Below are 15,837 nucleotides of genomic sequence, written 5' to 3' on the forward strand. Positions count from 1 at the left end.
TTCTCAACTGCTGCAAATTGATTTAGCTGCATTCATGTCAGAAGAGAATTGCTTCTGCACAAAATATCCGATAAGTGCAGAACAAAGCTGAATACTAAGATTCTTTAGAAAACAGTGCTCAACTGTATATTACAAACCTGTTGTGACAGCTTTGTTACAGTTGCCTGGACAAAAAACAAAGCAAAACACTGACAGTGGCAAGCCATGCTTTCAAACTGAATGACATTTTAGCTTCTGGGAAAGAAGGTGATCATCTACCACAGTTGTTCCCTGAACAGTAAGGAGGCTTAGTTTATAGACTCTAAAAAGTTTGAAGTATGAGGAATATTTGCTGCTTTATGTTACCATTGGAGACGATTTCATGCTTCTATGCCTGTAAGATTCTGGATATATGTGTGAGCAGTATGCTTGTAAGTTTCAAAGTTCTTTATAACCCCAAGAATCTAGTGAATAAAGAAAGGAAACAAAATAAATTTCTTGAATGAAGTGGCTAATGGCACTTGTGTGTCATGACATAAAAGGAAATAATTTGAATTAGGTGAGATGTGCATGGCAGCATAATGAAAAGAAAGTCTCATTTTCATCAGCTAATAATCAAAACAATTTGACGCTATTTCCAAAGGAAGCCAAAAATATGGAAACAATTATTTAGAGAAGAATACAGCAAAGCCATGTATTGGCTTATAGCTTGCATCCTGAGGTAAACTGTATTTCTGAGTTCCCAGATGGATATCCAATACAAATATATTGACCCAGAGGGAAAAAAAAAAAAAAAGAGATGTCTGAGTGATGTAAACAATCATATGTGGTGATAAAGCTTTTAATGTGACTTCTTTGAAACAATATTTGGCAGCCATTTTGACCTGAATGTTCTTATTGATACAAGGTTTTGATGTCAATGGCAACACTGTGTGAATGACAGATTAAAATATGATTTTTTTTTTAATTCAATATAGTATCACCTGCCAAATATGAGGTTAAAAAAACTCCCAGATGTGTTATTTTATCTGAGAAACGAAAAGCATCTTCAACAATGCTGTGATCTGGTAACATATAAGATGTCTGAATCATATTTTGTCATACTTGGCAAAGATCTTTTCAGACTGAGACCAAACAAAGAAAGCTTCTGCCCCGGAAAACTTTAGCCAAAATTATGAATGATTAGAACTGAATTTTTATGTAGATGTAAAGTTGTATGAACTTTGTATTATTGCTATTTCTTTGCTAACTAATATTTATCATTTTTGCTTGATCATCATTCACTTGTTTGTGAAAACATTTGCTAAACAAATATTGACTTGGAATTGAGCAGGACAGATGGGTAATGTTTTACTGCTAATTTAATATGACACACTGCAGACAAAATACCATTAGTACAAAGATACATTTCATGTTCCTTTAGGGAACTGAACACAACCCTCAAAGCTAAAGTTCAGTTACTTTTATTATTAGTCCAAATTATATACATGATGGTTGCTGAATACACATTTTTTCTCTTCCTAGGTTATGGGTCACAAAAAGAAATACTTATGTATATTTGAGACATCTACAACAAAAGACAAACATCTAGGTAAAGCAACAGTCTTAGTAATGTAAATCACAGGAATGAAGGAAAGGGTTATAATGAACAGCAAGGAATCTATTCTTTTTGTAGCATATCAGATCTGATTTTCTGATGAAATAATCTGAATTGGTGAATGGGAACCTGAAATCCTTTATCCACAGAACAACAATGACTTAGTGAAAATACTAGTAAGGAAATAGGAATGGGATTGAGTACTACGGGAGATCAGATGAACACACAAGGATTCAATCAAAGTCTAAGGCAAAAATGTAGCAAGAAGGTGCACAATAGATAACAAGCAGGCATTCTATAGACACTTTAATATTTAGAGGAAGACCTAGAACAGAGCTTGTCCACCATTCAAATAAGGAAGGAAAGCTAATAATAGATGCTAGCAAGAATATTCAAATATTAGATGTCTTTTTCCTTCAGCCTTCACTAAGAGGATAAGAAAGCTTGTGTAGTATCAGCAGCAAAGGGAAAAGTACTCAGCGTGAAAGAAAGAAAGAAAGGAGCTGACTGATTCAAATTAGTTATTTTCAGATCATCTGGGAGTGATAGAATTCCTCCCTGAGTACTTAGATAATTGAATGAGAAGTTTCAGCATCACCAGGAGTTGTCTCTGAAAGCTTGTGTAGGATGAATGATGCAGATGACTTGTGAAAGACCATCCCAGTTCCTAGAAAGACCAGAAAGACCAACCCTTTGAGTTGTTGCTGACTTCTCTTTATTTTCAGCTGAAGTGGGTACTCTGTGATCTCTTCAGGCTCTTTTTAATAATGTACTCTGCTTCCCCCCCTTTTGCAAACAAAGTGTTTTTTGGTTTTCAGCCAGCCCTTCCCACTGCTTCTGGAATACCCCAGTTGCACTTGCCCAGTTGAGCTTGATGAGAGTCAGCCACACCTCATTATCTCTGCTGAGAAAAATTCACCAAATTTCAGGCCATTGTTTATCTTGGCAGAGGGTGTTTTTATAGGAGTGGTACTGTGCACAGGGCATGACAGCACCAGTCCTGCGGACATCAAACCCCATGTACAATCAGTCACATTTCGCGAAGTACCAAAGAAAATAATTATAATTTACTTGAAATGATTGGTAGGTAGCGTGTAGATTTGCTTCCAAATAGCTTTGCTAGTAGGCCATTTCCCTGCAAAAGACAGCAGATTTATCTGGGAAAACAATACATAGGGTAAAAAGTAAAATAGTGATTTTTTGCTTTGTTTGCACAAAATAGAAATGCACTCAGTGTGTTCCTCTTGATGTCTCAGGAATGCCCTGTGCATCTATTAATAACTAACAGAGAATAGTATTTTATTATTTATTTATTTATTTTTTTCAGTTCATCCCTACTTCAGTTAGCCTGAAAACTTTGAGTTACAGGGGATTTTCTAATATATGTTAATTATTATCCTCCAGGTTTATGGTTTTCCTTGACTGCACTGCTCACCTGCTTTTGGTAAAATTTGGCTGCGTTTTAACTTTTGTTCCTGTTAAAAGTGATAAAGTGACATTTTTTGATACAATTTGTAATTAAAACATTTTACCAATGCCAAAAAGCTTATGGTTAAGAAATATCTGCAGCTACACTAAATAATATGAAGTGTGTACATAGACTGTAAAACTCATCATTATATATTTGCAAAGCTAATAGCTTGCAAAACTAAAAAAATGAATATATTATTGGTAATAATGATTAGTTAATTAATCATTATTAATTAATGATTAATAATGAAAACAGATGAATATATTATTAGTAATAGATGAATATATAATTAGTAATAAGTCATGATATCCTATATGGAAAAAAATATGCAGCAATTCATACCCTTCATTCTTCTTTTTTCATATTGATTCTTAGTTAAAACTAAAAGTGTAGCTTCTAAGTAGTTAAAACTAAAACTGTAGCAATTGCTGTTAGCTGAATGTCATTAATAAAACTTGAATGTTCTGTGTCAAAAAAATCACTTTAGAATAAATTGAAATTAAATAGATGTATTCCTATATATCACATTTTCATGCCATTTTGACAACAACATTATTGCATTTTACTTATTTGTTGAACAGGTTAGCTTTTTTTTTTTTTTTTTTTTTTTTTTCCTTTCCTTCTGTCAAATCTGATGAAGAATTACTTCCAGGTTTTCAAATTTGTGTGGACTTTACTGAAATGGGACTTTCTGTACTATTGTTTTAGTAGTTTTCAGTTTTTCTGCCCTTACTAGGATTTTAACTAAACGAATGACTCATACTAGTGGTGGTAATGTCACATCATTTGTTTTGCTCAATGTGTTACTTGTTATACAGGTTCAACGTTTTTATTTAAAGTATATATTTTTGTTTACCATTTCTATGTTTATTTTTGAGACCAGAAAAAAAATTGTCAAACTACCTTTGTCTTTTATAAAGCATATTAGACCTAATTTGATAACGTTGAGTCTATTTGCGCAACTCTTGAAGCTGGTGCTGAAATATCTGTTGGCCTGTTCAACTCTGGCCTCATTTATGGTACAGCGGGAATCTCAGTGGGAGCACTCTCAGAAATGGTATAGACTTAAGTTGCCTTCTTGCTGCTTTATGAGTTTCCAAGCACAAAACTAGTTCTTCTGTTTTAATCTCTCTGTATCTTGGCAGGTCTCCGCTGGTGTAAGTTCTCCCAGCACCATGAACTTCAGTTAAGCTCTGAAGGTTGTTGCTACTGGAGAACCTTCTGTGTTCATTAACAGGTAGAGGTTTCCAACCACTGCCCTCTGGTGGTATACTTGTATGGGCCTTAACTTTCCATGATATGCATGCTACACAGGTAACATGGTAATCTGCTCTCAAGTGTTAAAAAAGCTATCTAATCCCTTCAGTGTCCCACAAGGTAGATGATGGTAACACAAGTCTACAAGTGCAGCAAATTAGTCAGAAAGTCTAATTTGCTGAAACTCATGCCGTGAGTCAGTTATTCATTGCTGTCCATGATACCCATTAGCTATTAGTTCAACTCACGTCACAACAGGGGTATGGAAAATGGAAATTTAAACATCCTGGGGAATATTTTTTGTCAGCCTGGAAAGCAGATGACTGACTTTTCTTTTTGCAGGGTAGCATGTTCCGGAGAGAAAGTGGCAATTCATTAAGCTATTTATTGCAACTTTAATTTGCAATCTATTATATCTTGATAGGCACAGTATATCTGCCTTTTAAAGTAGATTCTCAAAATATTCAGCATCTCTCAATGTCTTTATTTTGTAACAGAGGGATAGATAAATCTGCAATTCCCTGTAGCCCTATGGTTTGTGTACTACTTTTAGCTGAGTTGACACTGAAGGGTCAGAATGAAAAGCTTCTGAAATGAGGGTCTAAACATAAACTGGACTCTTAATTGGGCTTCAAAAAGGAACAGGCAACAGGGCAAACTAAGTTGGTTCTTATTACGTTGTCATAAACTGATCATTATCTCCATGCATTCACCATTATCAGGTTTTGTAGGTAATTTGTTTTAAGCAATCGTATGTTACCAATTAGGAATTTCTGCTCTGTTGGTAGCATTGTGTTATGCTGCAACGTCTAATGAGCTTACCATCTTTCTTTTTTTGTGTGTCTCTCACATGGTGTGTCATGCATACACTGCACCTCTAGTTCTCAGGTGGCACTACCTGATTTAGCCTCTGCAAAGCAAGGCATGACCCTAGTATAGATGTGGGCAGAATAAAAGCTTCTGTTTAGATGTCCCATTCCAGTGTATTTTGACTGATATAGTAATAAATTTTGACTATAGTAAATAGCTCTAGTGGAGGAGGTTTAAACACCTCTGATGTTTTCCCTGAAAGAACAAGCATTCCTGTTGGAGTGTTCCAATAAATAAAAGTGGATTTTAGATGCTTGTTTTTTTTGATATTTATTGTACTGAGCATTTGGAATACATGTATCTTATAAGTCTTTAGAGCAGTAAGCCTAATGCAGGCCAGGGTACTTTTGGGTAGATATTATTGGAGTCAGACATTTGTGAGGCTTTGCTTTTGATATTTCAGTAAGATTGTATATTTGTGTGGGGATGGATAGGTGAAGAAAAGTTACTGAAATTAAATAAAGTAAATACTTAACCAGAGGGAGCATATTTAATCACCAGTAAAGTTGGTTCAGAGTTTATTGGCCTACTATGTACCTAAACTGTACTTGACCAACAAAGCAAGGGCTGTTTGATGGCTTCTCCTATTGTGATGGCTAAAGACCTTGTTTAAAATGATTCATTCTTTGTTGTCACTTGATTTAAAGGTTGACTTTGGCTTCAAAATTAGTCCCACATGTTTTGAAATTTGAGTCTGAAAGCTAGTTGAAAGCCCATGTAAATTTGGTACTATGTTGCTCACCTTTGACAGGGAGAGGCCGCAGAGTGCAGTAAACAGTGCTGAAATGTGGCTGTACGTGACACAAGTCACTGTGCTGTAATTCTAAGTTACAAGACTTGATGAAAAACAATGTGGCCTATATTGAGTGTGCCTAATCTAACTTTGTTCCCCAAAATGGGTCTTTAAACTTACAACTTCACTGTTCATAAATAACATTCACATAACATAAGCAGAGGCAAATACATGATACACAGCATATGTTATATTATACATGACTCTTTTACCAATGTTGTTAATGTTGCTCAATAAGTATTTGCATGAGTCTAATAATGGGAAACATTTTTCATTAGTCTAAATGTTTGCTTTTAAAACAATTGACGTTCCTATCCTGAATGTTATACCTTTTCCTTTTCTGGTGTTAGTATATGTTGCCCACTTAAATAGAATTTAGTTTAGGATAAGCTTATGCTACACCATTAGATGTTTTCCTTGTCACTAGAACATGAATGCGTGGATTTAGCTTTTAATTAGCAGCACATCCCTCCCCACCCCCTCAGATTCTCAGTTTAGATTATTCTGTTAAATACTCGCCTGTGTGGTTTTCTTCATATTCTATTAGCTACACATCATATTGAAAATATGGTCCAGTTAACATAGAAAATGTGTGGTTAACAATATAAAAAGACTTCATTATCAAGCCTGTTTGATAGCAAGAGTGCTTATAAACTAATTTCTAAACAGTGACAGTACTTTTGGTATGGTACTCTGTGAAAATGCTGGTTATGACTTGTCCCTGGGTGATCCCTGCATAAGAAACAGCCCTCAGGTACCCTTGGCTTGGGGAGGCTCTGATGCAGCTTTCAGACTTCAGCTGGGAAGCAATGAAAAGGAAGAACATTTGAACAACCCCAAGTGGACCCCACAGCTATGATATCTCTCCCCTTCCCACTGGCATTGCTTCTAAGAGAACTTGGTCTGCTATGACATTCTCTTACTCTGTTCTGGAGGATGAAGCCTGCTGCTCCAAGAAGCCAGAGGAAGACATAAATAAACAGGATAGATAATAAGTCTGGGTTTGTCAGTCTTTACTATGGTAACTATATGTGTGTATTAATGCAACTGTACTAATAATACTTGGTTGTGTTTGGATTAAATCATTAAGACTTCACATATACTAACTAATTTATGAGCTGGATGTATAATGTATGACGTATGTTTTCTTTTGCCCATAACAAGATTCTGTGAGTAATATGAAGGTCTCTGGAGATTACTGGGGGACAGGTGAACATGCCTTATATTGTGATGTTGCACTAGAAAAGTGGCTTAGTAGCTTTTTAGAGAAAAGCTCAAGAACTTTTTTCTTCTTGATTACTTGTATTCCTATGGAATGTATAATGCTTTTGGCTGGTATTCGCTCAGGGAAAAAGTAATCATTCAGAAAACAGTAGAATACAGGGAAGGGTTGAATATGACAGACTTTGATAATTTCCTCCTCAACTGTAGAAAACAGAAGCAAGGAGGAATTTGTCTTGTTCCTGTTTCTAGAAAGAGCAAATCTGGGACAAATATTTTTGTCTTTAAGACATGGATACATTGTCTTTAAGGCAAGCTGGGACAGGGGCTGGAGAAACAATACTACCTAAGACAGGGCTCTTGCTATTTACAGATATTTGTCCAAATTGTCATAGGCAACAAAGTTATGATCCATATGGTACCAAAGAACAGTGCTGTAAAGGCAAACTTGCAGCCCATCCATCATATAATCACATTCCAAGTGCCAGCAAATACTCTTTCTTTCAGTCAGTGAATCTCTAGTGGTTTCTGTTATTTTATAGTTCATTTTTGTCACACAGCTGTAATTTGGGGGCACCTGTCATTTGCAGATCACATTTGAGAAGAAAGTCCAGTCACACAATGAAGTAAAGTAGACAGAATGTTTGCGAAGTGGGAGAAAAAGTCAAAGGAAGAAATCAGTTCCCTCTGTGTAGCTATCTGAGCATGAAAATTGCCATGACCATAAGTGGGATTTAAGTGTTGTCTGAGCCTTGCACTGACATTCTGGAAAGGAGGTGTCTTCTCCTCCTTCCCTCTCCCTCCCCGTCCCCCCTCCCACACTCCCTGAAAGCAAAAGAAGTGATGTATTAGCATTATTTTAAATGGAGGATACCATTTCTTTGAAAAGGAGAAAGGCCACAATGAAGATGTCCTTTGGTGATGTCTTTTACAACTATTATAAAGTATCTTTATTGGTAAAAAATGTAAGAGTTTACCCAGAGAAAACTTCAAAGAGAATTTAAATAAAATATTAACTAGTTGGAAACAGGGTGACTGAGATACTTGCTAAGAAATGTCTCTGTAATTGGTTCTGAAATCAGTGTAGAGCCTGACTGAACTATTTCAACAAGTAAGAAAAGTGGACTGACTCATTGAACTATACTCTGAACAAATCTAACTGCATATGGTATATTAAAGACCAAAAAAGAATATTAAGGTGAACAAAATGATTCATCTAAATATCATTATCTCAAATAGCTTTTCAAGTGTCTGGAGTTTCTTTGAGGTGAAAGCAGAATAAAGCAAATGTCAAAAAATAATGAACAGAGCTTAACTTCAAAGTGACATAGAAAAACAAAGAGTATCATAGACTAAAGCAGCAATATTAGTAACATGCTATGAAGAAATCTATTCTTAGCTTTCATTTGCAAAAAGGACAGAAAAAAGTTCTAGTTGTAACCAGCACTGAAAATAAGATGAGAAATATAAAGTCTGTGGAAATACGCTATAAACCTGCTGGCTTTAACTTTAGTAAAGGGGTGAAGAACTCAAAACAATGAAGTGCAGTGTGCTTTGTAGCTGCTTATTTTCATTAAGTTGTGTAGGTAAAAGTCCTTGATTTTTCCAGACTTAATTTTCAAAGACCTCAGAGCCCCATGTTTAATTTAGCAGACTTACAGTTTTTGAATAATATCTCATAAAATATCTCCATGGGGCTTGGCAGGAGATGCAGAAAAATGTTCAAAACCAGACATTATTCATTAGAAATCAATAGTTATACTCTCTGACTAATCACTTCACTCAGGATAATCTGTTTCCTTAATATGGAGGAAATGAGAATCACAAAGATATTTTTTGCTGATCTACATGTATATTCAGTCTAATGAGTCAATTGGCACCCTGAGGGTCTTCATAAATAGATGCAGATAAATAAATCAGGTGCTGATCCAAAGACTATTGAAAGTAATAGAAAGACTCTTGTTTTGTTTGACTGCATTTGGATCTGTTTCTAAATCTCTTTCATAAGTGACCTTTTATTGTTGCATAATAATTCATATAAAATGTCTATGTGCTTTTATGTAACCAACATTTTGGTGGATGACTGTGTTTTTGATACATGCATCTGTGGAACTATTTTTAATCTCTTGATTGTTTTTTCAGAAGCTGTGAGTAATGGATCAAATGCTGAGCTAGTAAAAAATTGAGGTCTGCTAAGTTTGATCTTTTTATTGAGTGAAATTGATAGCGGTGTGGAAACATTTAACATGTAAGAGAAAATTTTGGTGAGCATTGTCCTAACTAATAATTTAGATTCCAGTTATATTCCACATATGTGGTGGTAGGAGAAGGCATAGGATAAGTATTTTAATTTGCCTTAACTATTTCCCCTGGACTTCTTTTCCACTATAAATTTTGTGCATGTGACTTCATGAATGAAATGACAAGACCTTCATTTTTATATCTGATACACTATGTTTGAGTCCAATTTATTTTAAGCCACCTGGAAATAGCTCTGTGGATGATTGCATAACAACAATATTAAGTGATTCTAAGAAAAATGCAGGACCAACACCATCCCAAGTGCAACTCTTAGGTTAACCAGAATTGCTTGAAGAATGAGTTTCCTTTTTGTTATTGAATAGGTTCCAGGGAAGATTCATATTCTTAAAATACACTTACCCAATATACACAATCATTAAATGTATTAATTTTATTTTTTATTTTTTTTTTATTTTTTTCCCCGTCTGTCCTCAAGGGACTAAATTAGACGCTACTTTAATTCTTCAGGATGTTTAATGTAACTACACCAGATGTTTTTTGATGCTTCTTCTCATTATTTTGTGATGTTGAGGGGGAATATTTAAAGAATAATAGAAACGTGGAAAAGATAGATATTTTTATTAAAAGTTGATTGTTTATTATTATTATTTTTTTAAATACAAAAACCCTATATTGCGAGCTTTCTGGTTATCAACTTGCTGTAATGTGCATCTCTTTGTATGCCCATGAAAGATTAGTACAGGTACCTCAAGCATTGAGTAATGGAACATCACAGGGTTTCACTCATGGATTAATATTTTTGGCTTTGGGAGGCATGATGCAACTACTCCCTTTATTGTCTCTTAATCCCATAAAGAGCTGGCAAATTTTCTTAAAGTGATAATGGAAAGATGTCTGGCATGATTGTGTTTCAAATTAAGTGATGCCTAACAGTGAGGTAATTTCTCAAGGACTGGAATTCCAAACAGTCCCAGTGCATGTGGGAAGAGTTTCTCCTAATGAGGCAACATTTCCAGCACTCGTCTGTATGCAGGAAGTCCATCTAGTACACGTGCCAGAGTCCAAAGGCTGCAAATACAGCTGTATATTATAGTGTCTGGTTTTAAGAACAAGTAAAGATTGTGTTTTAAATATTGTCCGAAGCTGATTATATCATACACATATAAACATACTTCTGTGCTGCTAGCCTTGAAAGTATCTGGAGCAGCTACCAGTGCTAAATTGTTTACTGAATATTCACGTGCCTGCCAAAGTTATACAGCTCACTACACATTTGTTATATGCCAAGGCAGGTACTGGCATGCTACTTCTCCATTTCTGAAACTCCTGTGGTCTTCTGAGGTGGTATAACTATAGATGATCTCAGAATTTCATGTTGCCTATGTGAACATCTCCCTATATATTTTCAAGAAGCTTGATGTGGTTTCAAGCTGTAAGTAGGGAACTTTTCTTTCTGAATTATGGGTAAGAAAAATGCTCTAAAAATGTCTTCAGCAAACTGATAAATAGGTGAAACAATATTAAGGACTTATCTTTATATGTGCTCAGGAAATAGGCTATCAAGCTGAATTCCCACTCCCTTTGTCCTTTGAAGATTCATGTTTTAAAGCTAAAGGGTGTAGAAATCACCCTTATATTCAAACAAGTAATGTAAATTATATTTCCTACATCTTACTGTCCCATCAGGTTTTATATGTTCCATCATCTTTAATCAAAACAGCCAATTAAGTTTAAATATAAACGGTTGTGATTCCTGGACAGGTTTTTAAAGCCCCAAACCACTACATAACTGATTGAGAGCCAGCATCCTCTGTGTCTTAGAAAATCCCGAACTCCTTGATGCTTCCTTTGTAGTCAGGAGAAGCAAGCATGGCATCAGCTTTTTTGACTACTAAATGGATAAAAGAGTGTACATGCATAGAAAAAAAATTAGGAGTTCTGGCTACTTTTCAGTAATTGGCAGGTCAAGCAGTGTAAGAGCTGCTGCAGGTAATTTTTTCCTTTAGAAAATGGAGTGTGGTGTAGGACTTTGAGTAGAATTTAGACAAAAGTCCTGTATAGTGCTGGAGGCAGACACACTAATTCTGTAGAGTAGAGGGAGCTTCAATCGATTTTCTGGGCATGAAGCAATCGTTTCTCCTATTTATGCAAAAAATGAGTGAACCCTCCTAAAATAAAAGAAAATCTTGGGTAAGAGTGGTTTACATTAGGCAATTTTTATCACAGCCATGCACTGAAACATTTACTTGGCATATACTAGAGCAGTCTTATGCCTGCTCTAACTTGTGCAAGTTGTTAAATATTCCTTGGAGATAACAGTCATTGGGATTTTCTGGACTGGAGAAAACGTTGGCCTTTTTTACTTTTCCTTTGATTGTATACTACTCCTCCCTGTAACACTGATGAGCCTCTTGTGCCTGGTTATGTTGATTATAAGACCTTTTATGTCAGCTGTACAAAGCTGTCACCATGCAACCCCAAACTAGGGCTATTTCACTGAGATAATCTGTGATAATTGACATAACACCTGTTTGTTCTCACTAGAGTCAACAGTTGCATGAGGTTCCAATTAGTCCACAATTTGGCCCCTAATGTCTGGGAAACCAGTGAGTATTTGCATATAACCTGCTGTACATTTGTTCATGGGCTGTGTACCTGAAGTATGTTGAAAATGTGTTTTTCTTGAAAGCCATAGTGGAAAGTTTCAATGACTCCTTTTTGACCATTGCATGCTGGAGAGACCTGTGAGCAACAGTGGAGAAGGCCAGCACAGAGACCTCTGATGGGGTTTGCTTGGAGAATGGATGATGCATCCGCTCTGGCTCCACAGCTCTTGAGGGATCATGATTAAAAGTTGCTCAGGGAAGCCTGTTACTGTTTTCAAGTTGCCAGTTCTGTGGGTTTCCTGTGGAACTGGACTCGTTTTTAGCAACAGCTGTGGTTAATTTTCAGGAGCCAGGGATAGCCATTTCGGGGGTGTTTTTTAATGCTAATGGGGATTTTTGGCTGTCTGGTTGGTGTAGTGGTTTCCATTGTAAATTTTGATTATGTCTCTGAGAGCTGATTAGTGGTTGTGAGCCAAGGCTGTGCATCACTGGGCCAGTGCTTCACTCCTCTTCACTGCCTGTTGTGGGCACTGGAAGCTCTTCAAGGACTGTGTTTCCAAGCGCAAGGGATAAGCACATATGATTGAGGTACTGAGGGATTTTATGACATCCTCTAGCCATCTAGGAGTACAGCCTCACTGAAATAAAGCCGAACTTCACTTTTTAGTTTGCTTGCAAGCGTTACTAGCAAAACCAAGGTGACTCAAGAAACTCAGGTTCTAAAGGCATAAAATTTATGCCTTTATGGAGTCACATTTATGACTCCAGGTAAGAGTCCTCAGTACTAATACAAGAAGACAGCAATATTAAATAGTTAGGTACTTTTGACAGCCTTGTTCATAATTACTAGAGATTTGGGTATGACTACAAGAACTATTATGCTACAGCAGTGTGTGTATGGCAAATTTTTTTCATTCTAATAAATTTTTCTTCTAGGCTGAGAAGCTGTTTTCTGTTGGTTTTAGTCCATTTAATACATAGAGAACAGTCTGTTACTGAACCTAAGAGTAGAGTCCACTGTGAATCTTCATATTTACTGATGGAAAAGAATGTTATAAACATATTATGGATAAACAATCAGTGCATGGAGGCTTTCTTTATGAGGATTGTGGAAAAAGAAAACAATTACAGGCGAATCAAGGAGGGTCTAGGCATTTATGTAAATGCAGGTGAGGTAGAGTAGACTGGTTCTTTATTGAGCTGACAGATACAGTGGACTCTTTTTACAATTGAGGGGAAAGAATTTGGCAGGATAGGGTAAATGAAGCAGGTCTGTGAATTGCTGTTCTCTTCTTTGAGGTCCCCATTGGAAGGGGAGAAGAGTTTCTAGATGTAGGCTTAGTGATAAGACAAGTAGGTGGAATGATATTCAGCATTTCCTAAACACAGGGGGGAGGTAAAGTAGAAGAGTAACTTGTTCTTCATTGAACTGACAGATCAGTGGACTCTCTAGCTGCAATGACATTAAGCATTTCATAAATGTGACTGTTCAGTAGCAGGAACAACCGTAATCACAGTCCATTGGTACTGGAATAGTCTGTATGGTATAACTCTTACTGATCACAGCAGTGACAGAAAACTACAAACCCAAGAGATGCTGGGGTGTTTTATAAGAAGTGGGACATTGCCTGCTTGTACTAAGATGAAATTGCCTAAGTCCCTTGATTCATGTTAGTGTTATTGCTACATGATTTAATGAAGTAAAAATAAGTCTGTCTAAAACTTGACAGAAATAATGATGATTTGGTGCAACATGACTTTCCAAAGTACAATGGAAATAAAAGTAAATTGAATTAAGAAGGAAAGAAAAAGCAAATGTTTACCGTTTCCCCAGTAGAGATAAAGTGTGCAATTCTGGGGGTTATTTTCACATACTTTTGGCTGTTAAATTCCATTTTCTTTGGCAGCTTTGTCCAGTCCCTCTTGTAATGCCTGCTAGAAGAAGTTCCTATGTAGTATGTAAATTAGAATTCTAGTGAGGCATCTTGAGGCAGTTTGGCTGTCCTGTGACAGTATTTCACTGGTCTCTGATGAATTCCAGAGTGTTACATAAATATCTGGATCACAAATAAAGGTGTGAAGACACTTGGGAGAACTGTGAAAATAAAGCAGTGAGCATTTTGAGACATTTCCATCCATGACGTCTCTGACTTAATACCTAGCAGAAGCAAAGCCTTCCTTTGCTCCCTGTTTCCAGTTTAAGATTGTTTGTACATCCTGAGAAATAATAGGAAATCCTTTAATTTTTCTGATATGAACCAGTCTTTCATTGATTCCCTAGGATGTGATCTGGGAAATAACTATTCAAATGCACTTTCTTTGTATTATAGATTTTTGTGGTGCCTGTAGCCTCATTGTTACAGGGGAAAAAATAAAGGCAATGTTTTATTCACAGCAGAGAAGCTTCTTTCCTTCCCTGAGTTTCTCTGGGTGTGAGATTTTTAATGAGAGCACTGGTTCTGAAGGAAAGCTTTCTAGAAAAGGACTTTGTAACATATTGAATTTCATCTTCAGTTTGAAATGTCAGATGGAGCCTTGCTGGCAAGAAGTTGAGGACCTGCTGTCAGTTCTGTTCCTTATGTTGCGTAGCCAAAACCTAGGCTGGGCTGGTTATGGACCACAGTAGGTGTGTGAGTACGGAGTGGGTTTGTCACTGAGAGATTTGAGACATTTCTGTCATTGTCCAGCTTGCTGCTGGTCTGGAGTTTTATTTGTCCTTTTGTTCCCTTCAAAGCTGTTTTGATTTGCCAAGAAATAATATTCTGTTCCTGATACAGCTGAAGTGATACTAGGAGGATGTGGCATCAACAGTCAGTTGGATGATCTTCATGGAAGGTAAAGTTTATGTGTTTAGAAGGACCATAAAAATAAGAACTGGCAGCTGGTAAAGATGGCTTGGTGTGCTTTTCATGCACAGAATAACTTGTCTCTCCCTCCATCAACCTTGTCACTGCATCTCTTTCAATTGCTATGGGAGTCTTGCATATAATCTTGGAGTGTGATAAATTACGGGACAGATTTTCTTTGCCCTCATCATGTGAAATTAGTACACGTTAGATAAACTAAAATAGCCCCTGGCACAGATGCATCTGAGTTTCAAATTAACTTTCAAATTTCAGCTTTTCCTTCTGCACCCACTTTGTTTCAGTGTGCTTCAGTGACTGTACAGGCCTGCTGACAGCTGTAAAACAGCTTCAGAGGAAAATGACTGATTGGAACACCCTTGTGATGCAAAGCTATATGATTTTCATTGCAACTTGCATGTGAGCCTCTTAAAATATGAAAGTGACAGGAAATTGCCAGTCTTGCCTAAGGACTAAAGACTGAATGCTACCTGTGGAAGGATTAGCTCCCACCAAAAGACCTGGTGTACCTTCATTGTGTAGTTAGGGGTAGCTTTCTGCCTAAATCTTGCCCTGTTTGAGGAGAGATTTGTTCAGGGGTGGGCAGATCCCTTCCGCATACATAGGTATCCTCCCTACAGATGCAGTCATGGTTTAGCAGGCCAATTTCCTGCTTCTCAGTCCCCAAATCCCTGAATGTTACTGACTGAGCTACTGCATTTTTCCTATTGCTTTCCAAATGACTTACTCAGGGGAGAAGAGTATAGGCCCAGTATGCTGATGAGTGGGGACAGGGCAGATGGAAAGAGGTAATTCAGTGGGAGGCTGCCCAGTTCCTTTCACATACCACCAAATCACCAAAGGCTTCTTTCCTTCTGCCAAGCACTTCCCTCTCACCCATGCTTTCTTTCCTACACATGTATTTTGTTTCAGTCTGT

Source organism: Aythya fuligula, chromosome 4 (assembly GCF_009819795.1).
Source record: "Aythya fuligula isolate bAytFul2 chromosome 4, bAytFul2.pri, whole genome shotgun sequence".
Classification (NCBI taxonomy): Eukaryota; Metazoa; Chordata; class Aves; order Anseriformes; family Anatidae; genus Aythya; species Aythya fuligula.